Source organism: Ptychodera flava, chromosome 13 (genome assembly GCF_041260155.1).
Source record: "Ptychodera flava strain L36383 chromosome 13, AS_Pfla_20210202, whole genome shotgun sequence".
NCBI classification, from domain to species: Eukaryota; Metazoa; Hemichordata; class Enteropneusta; family Ptychoderidae; genus Ptychodera; species Ptychodera flava.
The window spans coordinates 32423122-32438477 of record NC_091940.1 but is presented as its reverse complement, the minus strand read 5'-3'; the positions used below and the strand labels follow the sequence as shown (position 1 = coordinate 32438477).

The 15356-nt window shown below is 39.7% G+C and overlaps 1 pseudogene; it reads left to right on the top strand.

The window, feature by feature from the left end:
* The first annotated feature begins 4422 nt into the window (after positions 1-4422).
* On the top strand, positions 4423-14649 carry LOC139148572 (monomeric sarcosine oxidase-like; annotated as a pseudogene).
* The last annotated feature ends 707 nt before the right edge of the window (positions 14650-15356 follow it).

Genomic DNA, 15356 nt, shown 5'->3' with positions numbered 1-15356 from the left:
CTGGACAAAAACAAAATAGTTTCAAGGTAACCTTTGGAAAATAAATGCTGCCAAGATGGTTAAATAAAAATGTGTTGCAATACTTATTTCCTCTAGTCCCCATAAAATCCATAAAATAAACATAGCTCTTATGATAACAATTTATGATTTTGGACATATAGAATAGTGTCCTATTGAAATTAATTGACGATTTAAAACTGCAATAATTTGTTATGTATTTGCCATCTTTGATGTAGGTCTACTTTCGTGGTAGTCGTCAGAGGTTTACTGCACTATTTGTCAAGGGGGTAACAAGACAAATCGTGCTAATTACTGAAGCTGGCTTTTAGAATAGCTTATGATGATTCGGAGCCAGTCAGATATCTGTTGATTCCTTCCAACATGTGACAGATATGTTTCCCCAGCACCACTGGACAGTTAAATGTTCATCATAAAAATAGTACTCGCAAAATATTTCCCTACATAGAACCTGGTTTTCTTTTTCCTTCAATTAACTGTGTCCGTATGTAGGATGATATTGCGTATAACCTTTACGCTACTGTTCAAACCTTCCCACAAGTCAATTGGTATGACATGAAATGAAAAGGGAGTGGCGCGTCCGCAGTTCTGACGACTTGGTACAAGTCTGTGAACAAAAACGTATTTTGAAGAATACATAATCTCGTGTAATTATCAACCACAAACAAAGCCTCCAAAAAGTTTAACACCTTTGAAGCTCATTTTAATATGAAAGGCCAATAGTCTACCAAGACGACCATGGAACAAAAGGCATGCCGCGTTTCCAGTCTGTCTATATTTGTCTGTGATTTAGGCCGCGTTCAAAAAAAGTGGTGAGGGGGGGGGCTGGAGGAATTCAGGGGGGATTCGAAAATTTTTGGGGTAGTCGAGGGGGGGGGACTTGAAAGTTTTGCTCTGCCTATAGGGGGGGGGACGTGAAAATATTTGACTCCCAACATTTTGATGTCGTCCAATGGTTCTAATGTTAGTAATAATTAAACAAAATCTAGAACCGTTTTGTCATATTTTATGTCTTTAATCTCGAAAAAGTCTAAAAATGTATGAATGCCATTAAATTTTCGTAGAACAAGTTGGCCTTGTAATGGGGCAGGAGCTACAACTGTTGATAATTTTTCAATATTTCTATGCAATGTATCAAACACAGTTTCTTGGTGTCTCTCTACAGCAATAGCATGCTGCTGAAAAACACAATATTCAGTTTGTCAACAAAGCCCGTTTGTCTAAATATTGGTGATAATTGAATGATGCAAATGCACGGTACACGTAGGCTGTGTTGGCAAGCTGAATACTGGATAGCTCAACATTCTGTAGGGAGTAGAACAAGAACACAATTGTATAAACTGAACAAAAATATTGTCAAAATAAAAGTTAATACAACTACTGCCCTGCTACTACATACTGGCAGTGACAGTATACATGTAGCTCTGACTCTGTTGTAGTTTAAGAAGAGTTTCGGTCATAGGACACTCAATTGACAGTGAAACATACATCTACTTGTACACAAGATCCATCCAGAGAGCAATACATAGAAGACTAGGGGACTAACAGTTACCATGGATTTTTGAATTCTGGCATATGAGAACAATCAAATTTTAGAGAAAAAAGATGGGGTCACCATACTTGATCTTATACAAATGTACGATGAAAAGTCAGTTTTTCTAAAATCACTTAAAATCAATATATAAAACCATTCATTTCAAGTTCATGCAGTGAATGAAATTTTCACATCTCATTGTACCAATAACACAAAAGTAAAACTTTGAACAGTAAAGACTCTAATATAAATGGAAAAATGTGTGACTAAATGGAATCTTTTATTTTTTATCAAATTTGCCATTATTACACCCAAAATTTCTGAGATTAAAACATTAATTTCATGGAATATTTTAACCTTCCAGTATTGTCAATTTTGTAAAACATTTTATAAGTGGCATCTAAGTTGTAGATGTCTTGTACTTTTGAAAAAAAAATTTTCGGTAGGTCACTGTGCTCGTTTTTTTCACAATTTGGTTAAATGTAGCTAGAAATACATAATTTTCATACTCTCTCATGATTGTCATTTTGTGTGCTTTCAGCTGGTGCCATTGAACTGGCCAGAGTTGGATAAACTCAAGTCGGCTTAGACTGAGAAATCCAAAAAGTTCACTGATGCATTAAAAATGAATCAATTTAAGAACTTGCCCTAGGTATATGGCTCTACAACCTGCTGATAAGAGGTAGTATTGAACATCTGCGTGCAGAACGACACATTACGTGTTTTTTTTTTACCCTGCGTGCATTCCTAATAAATTTTCGGCTATATGGTAATTTGGGGGGGGGACTTGAAAATTTTTGAGGGTATTGAGGGGGGGGACTTGAAAATTTTTGAGGGTATTGAGGGGGGGATCTGAAAAAAATAAATTTCAATCGCGATTCCTCCAGCCCCCCCCCCCCCACCATTTTTTTTAAACGCGGCCTTAACTCGTCGCTTATTTACGGACCGGATATTGCACGCCAAGTAATGACTGAATTTCAGGTCCAAGGCTTTGGTAGTCCGTGTGGGCTACCATTTCATGGATTTTGGTAGCCCCAGAGAAAAGTTGGTAGTCTGTGGACGCGGGACTACCGCTAATTTCGGGCCGTGTTAGAATGATTGGTAGACTGTATCATGCTCTAAAATAGCTGATAAAGGACAAAGTTACAACCACTTTGACTCTCTGCCTTATAGTTTAAATCATAAATTGTATGAAACAAAGCAAGTTATAGAAAACATTAGGTGATATCATAGGCCCTAGGGTCCATGGTGATATCAAAATTGTATCAGAAATTCAACGAATTTCTTCATCCAGCGCAAAGGAATGTCATTACAAATAATAACTTTGATTTAAGAAATACGACAAGTGCTACTTTCACACTATCTTACGTAGAGTGGACAATGGGAAAGAAATGATAACAATCAAGAAACATGCCACTTAGCAACTATATGGAACAAACGACAACTTGACTTATTGAATTTAAAGCATGCCGTTGTCTTAAAATCTACGAAAAGTGGGATATCTTTCATCTCCCTACTGTTTTAATCCAGGTAAATGATTGATGGATTATGCATTAGTACGATTGAAATTATCGAAATTTATACGATATCAAAAATGTCAAAGCAGGTGTATTAGAATAAGATGTATCAAGTATCACAACATCAGAAGGGATGGACGCATTTTGTCACGGATTGCGCAAATTAATCATTTTGCTTTAAAAATATTGATATATTTTATTTTTTCTTAAGTGCGAAAGTATCCTTGTCTAGACACTTCCCCCTTCTTTCTAATGCTTTGCGATAAACTTTGACCCAATTTATAGCGGGAATATATAATACTTTGTTTACTTGTATGACGACACATTTATCATGCCAAACGCAAACTTGTCAAGTTAATTCGATGACGTGCGCATGTGCCTTTACATAAAGGACAGTTTGAAAATCAACATGCCGTGCGTGTAGAGTCCCCACAGGCGTATGTGGACTGGGATAGTCTATAGTGTAGAGTTATGCTACGTTGGACATACTGATACGTAGAATATCCACAAAGGTATGAAACGGACTTATCCGGCCTGCAAATAAAACTGCCCGAGTCGAAAATAAACACAAATCGTACATTCCCCCTTCTCTCTATATATTATTGCCTGAATACATGGGTTTATGTGCCCGAGAGCAGGTGACAATTTGCCCGACTCCAGGAGAGCAATTTGGCCCCTGCTGCGAGGGCACACAGCCCATGTATTCAGGCAATAATATTTTCATTGCATGCCACAGTTAACGCTATATGACATGTATTTACATGCAGGGCATTTTTCAAATTTTACCATCATCGAACAGCATCAAACATATTTTAACGAAAGTCACAATAGCAGTGCGCGCATGGATATACATAATGTCTTGTTCTGATGATTCCTTTGTGCATATTACTGCAAAGTTCTTTAATGAGCTGATGAAAGCTTATATATAACATGTAATTTTGAGATGATTTTTTTCATCTTTCTTGCAAAGTTTTTCAATCTTGTAATTCTTTTGTTTTGTATTTCATTTTATGCCAATGTTACGTATGTATACACGGCTAAATAAATAAATATTTGCTATTTTACATCTAGCGTTAAGCGTCTACTATGACGTCGAAAACGTCGAAGGGCGTCACTTGGCCAGGTAATCATGGAAACCGGTCAGTACATCTTCACCGGCCCGCTAACTCCCCGGATGTCCCCATTCAAATCAATGCACTGATTTGCAGTCACATCGAGGCATTAATAAACTACACTTGCAACTCCAGGCACCTGTGACCCAGTTCACCTAACACCTGTTATTGACCTCGAGGATGTGACCTTTACCAAAGGGATGATAAAATGTATTTGGTCTGATGCCCAGTCTGATGTTAGAAAGTTGAGTGAGCATGACGGCGAGCCCCAGCAAACCTCAGTACTTCGAGTACATCGTTGTCGGCTGCGGTGGAATCGGCAGCGGTACCGTGTATTGGTTGTCAAAACGTGCCGGTACAAGTGAGTATGGACTGTGAGTGACCGACTTCCATGGAAAGGAATCGTAGGAATGGGGGCCAGGGAGGAGACGGGCAGACGTCTCTGGCTACTTTCCAAAGGGTTTCTAGCCGGTGACTGGTACTGTTGGGGTCACAATAGTCATGCACACTATCAATCAGTTGGGTTTTTTCGCACTTTTACAATCCCCTGTCAAAAGAATATCAACCCTATTAGTTCACGATGTCAGTGCACAGCAAGCATTGAGGCTTAACATTTGTTTGCTCACGTGTGAACACGTGAGCATATGTCGCAGCGATGTCTGTCTGTCTGTGTGTCTGTCTGTCTGTCTGTTGGTCCATTTTCTCAAAAACGGCTGAACGTATTTCAGTCAAATTTGGTAGACATCTTCAGAATTCAAATGGCTAGAACTGAAAAGGTTTTGGTGGGCGTGGCTTGGATATTAATGAAGTTATGAAAGTTTAATTTTTCTGTTACGCCGCGTATGACAAGTGAAAACAATCGACTGTTTGAGGGCGCTGTGAAATGTGCTTGTCCAGGTTGGCTACAGCTGGATAGCCCTGCGTACGATGCTGTGTGTTCCGCTACAGCTAATAGCCCCGCTCACCACAGCCCTGCAAAGACCCGTACGTAGAGTTGGTGACTTCAAATCCATTTTTGGACTTGACGTAAAAAGCCAAATTACTGCCGAAATTCAGCGTTCTGGGCCCAAGTCGTATCCCTGCCTACCTCAGCTACTCGATCGCTTCCAAAATGCCAGTCTTTTATTCTTTTTTCGTAAATAACCGTCGATGTCGGCAACTCTCTCGCTAGCCCTGCGTACGTACGCACTGTACGCTGTGTGTTAGGAACGCACACAGGAAATGCACAGCGTACAGTGCGTACGTACGCAGGGCTAGCGAGAGAGTTGCCGACATCGACGGTTATTTACGAAAAAAGAATAAAAGACTGGCATTTTTGGAAGCGATCGAGTAGCTGAGGTAGGCAGGGATACGACTTGGGCCCAAGAACGCTGAATTTCGGCAGTAATTTGGCTTTTTACGTCAAGTCCAAAAATGGATTTGAAGTCACCAACTCTACGTACGGGTCTTTGCAGGGCTGTGGTGAGCGGGGCTATTAGCTGTAGCGGAACACACAGCATCGTACGCAGGGCTAACAGCTGGATAGCTCTGGTTTCAACCACGGTCCCTCCGTGTTTCAACCTCGTATTGAACATTAAAAATATGATATTTTATTACTCATTCAACTCACTATTCAAGATAAAATATCGTTTAGCAAATTAGCTTTATCCTTGGTAATTGATTGTTTCCCTCGCTGCTCGATCGCCAGAAATGAGTACATACGTTCTCTACCTTGCCTCATGGCATGGAAGTGCTGATGAATAATAACTTTGGGTCAAAGGTATTGAAGTGTCCAATCAGGTTCGTGCACAGAGTCCAAGGCCATGACCTACTTCATGTACTTCTGCACTGTTTTGATTTTGCTTCGCCAAGAAACGTGTTCGTCATTGTCCATAGAAGTATGTTTGCTCTCCTTTGAGGTTGTTTGTGAAACAAATTCCGGGATAGGCCTTGGAATGCATACGATCGGCATCGCGGCAGTGCATGTAGCTAGCCCTACGAGTATGACGAGAGTGTCCGGCTTTGGCTACGCCGCCTCCCACCTCCGGTAGGCGGCGTAGCCAAAGCCGGACACAGTCGCCATACTCGTAGGGCTATGCATGTAGCGTACCATGCTTGTGTAACTGCCGAGCTCAACGTGCATTCACGGTTGATACTCGTGTACAATCATGATGTGTTCAATTCTGATGAAGATTCATAAGTCTTACTTTGGCAGTCTTTTTTCCGTACGATAATCCCGACAATACGTGTTACTGTTAGACGAGGTGGCCATTTTATGATAAGTTTCAATACTGCACAGCTACATAGCGTCACTATCGTGTGATCGAGGTACAGCGTTGTTGAACGGGATACAGAAACTCTGCAGAGGGAGAAACGATCGTTGACATGAACAGTCAATGTACTTCAGCACGTAGTCCGCAGATAGCGGATCGAGAAAATAAACGTGTCCCAGTAAATAACGGAATATTTATGTACATTAACTCGATATTAATCAAATTTCCAGCTCATCGCAAAAAAATGTATTGCAAAGATTAATTTGTCACTGACAAATACTGCACTGTATGGAAAAAACAGTCTGTAGAATTGTTCTACTTCAAGTGGTATTACCCGAGACAAACACTTGTGTTGTCAATTTTGATTTCATTTCATAAACTTCATACTTCATCGAGTATCGTGTATTTCAGCCTTTGTGAAGCCATTTTATTGATATTTTCAATTTTTGTCTTGGCTTTGTTGTGGAACATGTTGAATCGTCTCCGTGGACATGTAGGCAAAAGTGTGACGGGGTCGAAGTGACTTGGGTACCTGGGGCCGACCAAAACCAGTGTGAATTACTGGGGTCAAAGCGGACAGCGGCCGGGATGACGTGTTCCCCAAGCGAGCTACCTTCAGAAGTCTGTTTCATCGCAAAAACGTCAACTTTTAAAACCCGTCATTTATTTACTGATGTTATTCTCAGCATCACAAACATATACGCCTCTGCTATGTATCACAGCAAATAGTTATATTTGAGCGCCCCGTAAATGGGATCCTCGTTTTTTTGCGAACCCGGAAGTGTGTCTTGCTCAATGCATTTCCTACCCATAGCGAGGGAAACTGCCCGCGTTCCCATACTCCCATGCACCCTTTTTCAATGCCAGTGCAACGCCATCTGTGCAAAATTTGTGGTGGTATGCTCCCGTGTGATGGAAAACCTCTCTTATTCTAACAATGACGTAGTTGACTTTGGACTTCGATTTCGTAAATGTGATGTCCATGCAGTGAGTTTGGGTTGGCGCGCTTATAATGCAATCTTCGCCCGCCTGCGGTCCGATATCCCGCATTTATTAGCGATATTTATCTGTTTTGACTTGACCAAAGTTGGCAAAACTTGCTATGTACATTAAAGATACTATGATACAAGATTATTGAAAGTCATTTGACATTTTTTTCAGCCAATTCCCAATATGCATATTTAATGAACCTTCCAAATTAGGGATATATACTGGCATTTACTTGATAAATTTGGCGAAACATGCTGTGTACATTGATCATTATACCAGGTTATAACAGTATTGAAAGTCATTTTGCATTTTCATGTCAGCTAATTCATAATTTGCATAAATAGCTAACAAGCTTTCACGGTTTGGCATATAGAGCTTGAAGGACTTGACCAAAGGTAATTACACATGCTATATTGTGATACAATGACAGTACTCAAAGAAATTAATTATTTTTATTTCAGCTAATTACATATTTGAATACTTAATGACCTTTAGAATTGATCTGTGGTGAAATTCATTGTGTTGATCATAACACTTTAAATGTAGCAAAGCATGTAGCAAAGGTTCAAACTTGCACATAAATGCAATATATAATGAAACACGTGAGCATTTTCAGTTCATATCTGTTTTAAGATACATCCCTACGTACAAATATAGTGCTAGCATACAACGGCACAGTGCCTTGTAATAGTGTGTAGATGTGAAATCGCATCACAGAACTGTACATAAGAGTTGACCGCAATAACTGTAGCCCTGGGGCCGTGAGCTGGCTGCTTCAAAGTTGGTGCATTTACAGGGGAACCAGTAATCTGGTGGTTGTTGTTGTTGCTGTTTGTATTGTTGTTTATGTTTACATTAGTCGTGTTATTATTCCTGCTGTTGTTGACCAATAAAATTCAATGAACATAACTATGTTGTTGTTGTTGTTATTTCAAACGTATCGATGATGTCATGCAACTCTCAGGAAGATAGTGTACGTTGGGAGAGAGTTACATTGGGTCAAATAACGATAGTGCATGTCCTTTGTAGTGTTTCTTATGACATCGACATTATGTTTAAAACAACAACAACACAATTATGTTCGTTGAATTTTATTGGTCAAAAACAACATAACAATAACACAAACAACAACGACAACAACCAGATTACTGGGTCCCCTGTTGCTGCGTCGACCTGAGCAGCTATACACACTAAGAATGCGCCGAACCCCTGTGAACATAGCTCAGGAATTTTCCCCGTAGCTTACACCGTAACCAAGGTGAGGTGCTACTGTGACCAGTAGTGATATTCGAATAACAAAATCAATCGTAACGAGCCAAGAATCTGTCTACTTTAGCAGCAGATGCTCTTTCAGATACCGATTTTCGTTTTTAGCTTCCGTTCGAAAACACAAGAGCTCATGTAGTTCTGCAGTCTGCCTATCGATTAACACAATGTCTATAAAACCTTAGAGACTAAAAGGTGCGTTTTATTATTTCACGTGTATCTGCCAACTATAAAGTCACAGGAAAAGGTTGTAATAGTAGTCGCAATACAGTGAAACGAAATGTCAGTCCGCTCGTGGAATGGCCACCGGCACAAGTGTTTGGCGCCACTGTTGTTGTTGTTTCAAAAGTAATGGAAATGTCATGAGGGCTGAGAGTGTACGTTGGGAGAGAGTTGCACTGGGTCAAATAATGATAGTGTCCTTGTAGTGTTTCTTATGACATCCACATTACTTTTGAAACAACAACAATACATTAATTATGTTAGTTGAATTTTATCGGTCAACAACAACACGACTAATATAATCATAAACAACAACAACAATAACTACAACAACAACAACAACAGCGATCAGATTTCTAGGTTCCCTGTGCTTCAAACCACAATCGCATGTCCTTAAAAGCGCTAAAGCAAAAGTGTAATTATTGCTATGCTAGATAATAAGACGGAATCAGAGTGACGAGGATATTCCCTTCAGGTATTTGTCAGGACACGATAACCTTCAAAATATGCAATGCTTCATATTTGTAGATGTACTTGGCCTTGAGCAGTTCAAACTTGGACACGATAATGGCGGCTCACAAGACCACTCTCGAATCTTGTAAGTCACCCTTTTTTAACACTGGTATGTGAACTCTTCGCATGGTTGTATACTGTATTAAATAAATGCCTTGCTATACGCTTTACTTTTGTTGGACTCGGGGTCGCTTTTACCGTGTTTACGGTCGTGATGAGGACTGACTCAGACACAAAACTGTTTCGAAGTCACCTTGATTATTGGCCAAGTGTTGTTTGGGCAGCACATTCTAAACAAAGTCTGGTCAATTTGAAATAAGAAAGAGTTTCGGAAGCAACGACTAGATACATGCAGTATTATCCTACAAGTGTTTATTATAAACAGAGATCGTTCTGTGTTAAGTTTAACACCAATAATTGCAGAGGCGATTTACATCATATTCTGTATTAATGCATTTCTGGCCTATATTCCATTAATATCAATAAGTTTGTTAAGTTTTCATTTTTCATCACATTCACATCCATGTCAATGCTGAATCCAAATGATCTGATCTCCAAGTGCCTAAGTCAGGGCATTCAGTTTTATAAAGCCAGTAAGTTACACGATACCGTGACTATAAAGAGGAACTTATCTTTGGTGAATCAATGAAAAGACCTTTTCAAAAAATTCGGACACTCATGTAACACTTGAAATATAAATCTATACATTATTAAGACAAAATTAACCGCCAATCGAACGTGTTTTAATTGCCGCACACGACACTGTATTAAATACAAATTGATTAATTTACATCGATAAACCAATAGTATGATTTGTCATATATATCGTAAATGTTAGTGCGATGAAAGATAAATTGGTAAAATTTTATCTTCGACATAATCGGTAACAGTTTCATCGTATTTCAAGACAATAATCCCCTCCGAGCTACTTGGACACTATGATCTGATTCATAGAATCACAGACAAATAGTATTGACAGACTGAAACGCTGCATGCCTTTTGTTCCATGGTCGTCTCGGTAGACTATTGGCTTTCCATATTAAAATGAGCTTCAAGGTGTTAACTTTTTGGAGGCTTTGTTTGTGATTGATAATTACACGAGATTATGCGAAAAATAGGACGAGATGGCATCGTACTGCCAGTCGCGTAGCAACCATAGTTACTTTGTGAGCTCTCAGGCCAGAAACACTGCTTCACGCCAATCAAAACATAACACGCCAGCAGTTTCATAAACATGTCCTTCCTTGACGCACTTTGTAAAAGACGGTATGGCTGACCGTAAACCATTAAGTAAAACCAGACAGTATCGATAAAAGACTTTCAAATTTGGTTCAAACACACTCATTATATATTCATAAAAATATGAGAGGAATTTTTAAAACGGTAAAACTCACTTTCCTGAAGCTCAAAACACTCCCCTTTTCGCCAGCACGTCAATTCCGCTCAGCACCACACGACAACAACAACACAAACTTTGCCGAACATACTTTCGCTTAACAATTGGCGAAAATCCGAAAATTACGAAGGATGCATGGTCGGCACTCTTCGGAAAAGAGAGGCGAGAGCAACCTGAGGCGAGGCGAACATGGATGGGTTACGTAACCGCTTCACGCCTAAACAATACCCGTTGCGACTCTGTGTATGTTTCTCTGTGATAGAATGTTGTCGGAAACGAGCTCTAACCACACAAATATAATGTTCCTTTGCAGACGTTTGTTGTATCACGAAGAATGCTACACCAAACTGGTTAGAGATACCTTCACTACATTCAGAGAAGTCGAAAAGGAGTCTGGGATACAGTTGGTGTACAAATGTGGCGGTATCCACCTTGGTCATGCTTCGGTTCCCGAGTGGGTCAAAATAATAGGAGACTATGCAGCTGCTATGGACAACAGAACATCCCGTGAGTAACTTGTGCTGAAACATGGAGGTGCACCCCCTATCTTTAAGCCCAAACATTTAATTTTTTAGGTGATCATTGGATATCTTCGTAAGTGCTCGGAACTAATGCTGAAAGCGTGCAAGAAGAGCTAAATCAAAGCAAATTTCGCGTAATTGTGATACTGACACGACCTTTGCATGTTGTCCTTGTATTGCTGTTTTCCCAACATAAAGTGGCTATCTATATTTTCGTTTATGACAGTGAAAAAGAAACAGTCGATATTTTCTTTTCGGCTCTCAAAATAATCCGTCGTAAACTTAATCCAATAAAAGAAACTCAGAAATGTATGTACTCTTACGCGCATTTTTTTATATAACTCAAGTTCCGTCCTATAAAACAGAATCATGACAGGTAGTTTGGAGAAATTTTCCACGAGTAGATTCCTATCGTACTGTATGTATATATCTATACTTTAACAGGTACGAGCGTTTGACTGGAGATCAGATAAGTGAGCGTTTCCCTCAGTTTAACATAGGATCTGACATCATTGGTCTCTACCAGAAGGACTCCGGCTTGGTGGATGCTGCCATGGCGAACGCCACTCACATGCCAGAAAGCATGGCGCCACCATAGTCGAGAATTGCAACGTATTGAAACTGGACAAGGATACAGATGGTGTTCATGTACTGGTTTGTATTCCGGTTATTTGTCTGATTTTCTGATGTCACCAAGTCACAATCTGACAAACAGCACTATTGCGATTTAATTAACTTGGCATCGACCGAGCATGCAAAGAATGTGAGCACTGTCCTACGAAAAAAGGGTTAACAAAACATTTATGCAATACCTTCATATTCTCTCTCTCTCTCTCTCTCTCTCTCTCTCTCTCTCTCTCTCTCTCTCTCTCTGCTTCTCTTCAGGTTTACACAAACCAGGGCATATTTCGTTGTCGCGCTGGTGCTTGGATCAATCACGTGTTAGGATCTGTTGGTGTGCATATTCCGTTGACAGTGACGCAGGAACAGGCCACGTATGTAGCTACTCCCAATATGAAGGACTTCACCAAGGAGAAGTGAGTTTGATAGACGACCAAACAATATGAGTAACTCTGTGGATATAACGTATACGTCGGCTTTAAATTTCATCTGAAACCGTTCGTCAGAAATCCGGCATAGTTGAACGACGAAATTTGCACATACAAATTTGGTCAATTCTTCCTATTATTCGATGAAAAGCATATTCTTTCTCACATACCACTACATCGATAGTTATCATATTTGATAGATGAATGCTTGATTTTAAGTTTAACACTTTACCTAAGATTTAATTGTCAAAAATTGACATCAAGAACGTTTCAACAATCCCACTCTCTGACGTCATGTGCCAACTACACGAACTGCGTACAATTTTGCTGTTCAACAATTGCTTTTCATTCGCTTTAACAGCTTTCCATATTGGGTCTTTCACGATACGAAGTATGACTTCTACGGTTGCCCAATCCATGGCAATACGGAAACCAAAGTAGGAATCGACGCTGCAGGGCCAGCGGTAACACCGGAAACCAGGAATTTTACAGCTGACCAGTTGTAGAGAACAAGTGCCTCGAATTTTTGGAGAAATACTTTCCCAAGGTAAAAAATCACACATGTAAGAATTCAGATTTTTTCGAATTTTGCTGTGACTGTTCTCACACCACATAAGAAAACGGAAATCGCCGCTTTAATGTCAAGTGCAAAATTGATACGAATGCGCATCGCAGAACGCAACCTTCTTCTGCAGGACGGTGATATATATATATATATATATATATATATATATATATATATATATATATATATATATATATTATAATCCTTTTTTCTCTGTTTGACGTCATCGTATACGAGTGTTTTTCGCGGAGCCTTCGGCTCGAAGTTGTGCGGCTCCGCGAAAAACACGCGTATACGATGACATCAAACAGAGAAAAATACCATGGGATTATATATTTATCACATAAACAGTCTACTTATTTGTCTTTGATGTGGATGGATCAATATTATTGTAGCAAATTGCATGATTTTTATCGCGATTTTGTGATTTATTTACGCGGATTACTTTCATTTAATGAGTAAAGCGGCCCGTCACCCAGGAGACGTGCAAATGTTTACAGGTATACTTTCATTCATAAAACCGATTAAGCCTAAATTTTGATACACCGAATGGTATCTCCACCAATCAGACATACGGATTCGGTCACGTGCGCGTGTCAATCATTGTCTCGCGCTGGACCGATGCCAAGGCAAGTCTGCCATCGGCGGACATAGCTTTCACCGCGCTAGCGACAGATAACCATAGTATTTTGAGTTATTTAGAATATTTACAATTATATTTATGAAGTTAATGCAATGACACAATCGAAACAGTAGTTATCATTCTTAGAGATGCCGTGGCTTTTAAAATATCACAAGTTTACGACCTTGGCGAGCCCGAAAGATTCAGATCAATGACACACAGAGTGTAAGCTTATGCGCTCTGTGTGTCAGCTTATGCGCTTGTAGTGGGCACTTCCGTCAACGGTATCCGCCAGGTACGACGACGTCCACATTGAGCCTTACGACTTTAGCCGTGACGTTACTGAGCCATTAAAACGATTGACGGTCTATAATTATTCGATTCTTGGGAATAGCTAAAGCTTTAGCGACTCGAAATTTCGTTGGACGTGCCTTCTATGCTTAAATATCTTGATTTATCGGGTCATCTTTTTGTCAAAATGACATGAGAGCACGGCATCGATCACGACAAATCGGTCTGTATCGCGACGTGCACGTACGAACGGTACCATTGCAGGAAAAAAGTTCCGGTTGATGACGTACAACAGGGGTAATATGGATTTCTTATCTGTGTTGGTGTACGTCACACAGGTGGAGATACGGGCCAGTTCATGTGATATATATATATATATATATATATATATATATATATATATATATATATATATATATATATATATATATATATATATATATATATATATATCAGAAGCGATGTAATGGAAATTTTGGTAGAAAATTATTTATGTACGGGTAGTAGGTTTTCCCTTGTAGTATCTCAGTCTGTTATTTTATAAGAAATCGATGATAATGCTCGTTGCTTCCCGAATAAACGTCACCACACCACATGACAAACTAGTAGTTTCTTTTGTCGCTGATGTGTTTCCTTCCTCTAGGCTGTGGGACCACTGCTGTATACCAAGACTTGTCTTTACACAATGCCTCCCGACCGTAACCTTGTCGTCGACACGCTGGAAAAGAAAGGTTTCCCACAAGTTATATTCTGTAACGGCGCTGGCTATGCATTCAAGTGAGTTACTTTTGTTTTCTACGTAAATGTAAATCAAGAAGACATTGACCCGATGCTTGTGCAAAACTTTTCAAGAGCCGCAGTCATCATGCGTGCGCATATACGATGCTAACCATAGATATTTTAATTTTTCCACTGTATAAATTAACGAGCTGCGGACGCTCACTTATTTTGTATGGATTTACCAACAGCGGATAGTTTCTTTGTCTAAAGAGGCAATCCCACTTGGTAACATTTTTAAAACACATTTTTTTAAGGCCAACGGTCGATATTTGACGTGGCGACACATTTTTTTAAGGCCAACGGTTGATATTTGATGTGGCGACTGCTCGCGGATCGCGAGATATCGATAAAAACATGTCATTTCCCGAGCCTATTCTTCACATCCCGAAGTTGTACGATTGTTTCTGATTATGACCCGAAATCCACCGAAGGTTTGTTGTTGTGCTGATTGACGATATTCTGGGGAGTCATAATAAGTTAGAAGGATGCAATTATACCTCTCACTGCGAAGACTTTACATACAGCATTATGCCTTCACTTCAGGTAAGTTTTTTTAACTTTTCCTTAGTTTTTGTCATTTTCATTATTCTCATCAGTTCTATTATATTTTGAACCAATACCAAACGGTTACGCGTGGTTCGCATACCACGCGGCGGCCGCTATTTATCAACCGCACGTATCTGTACTAGTCACCGATGTGAATTCTGG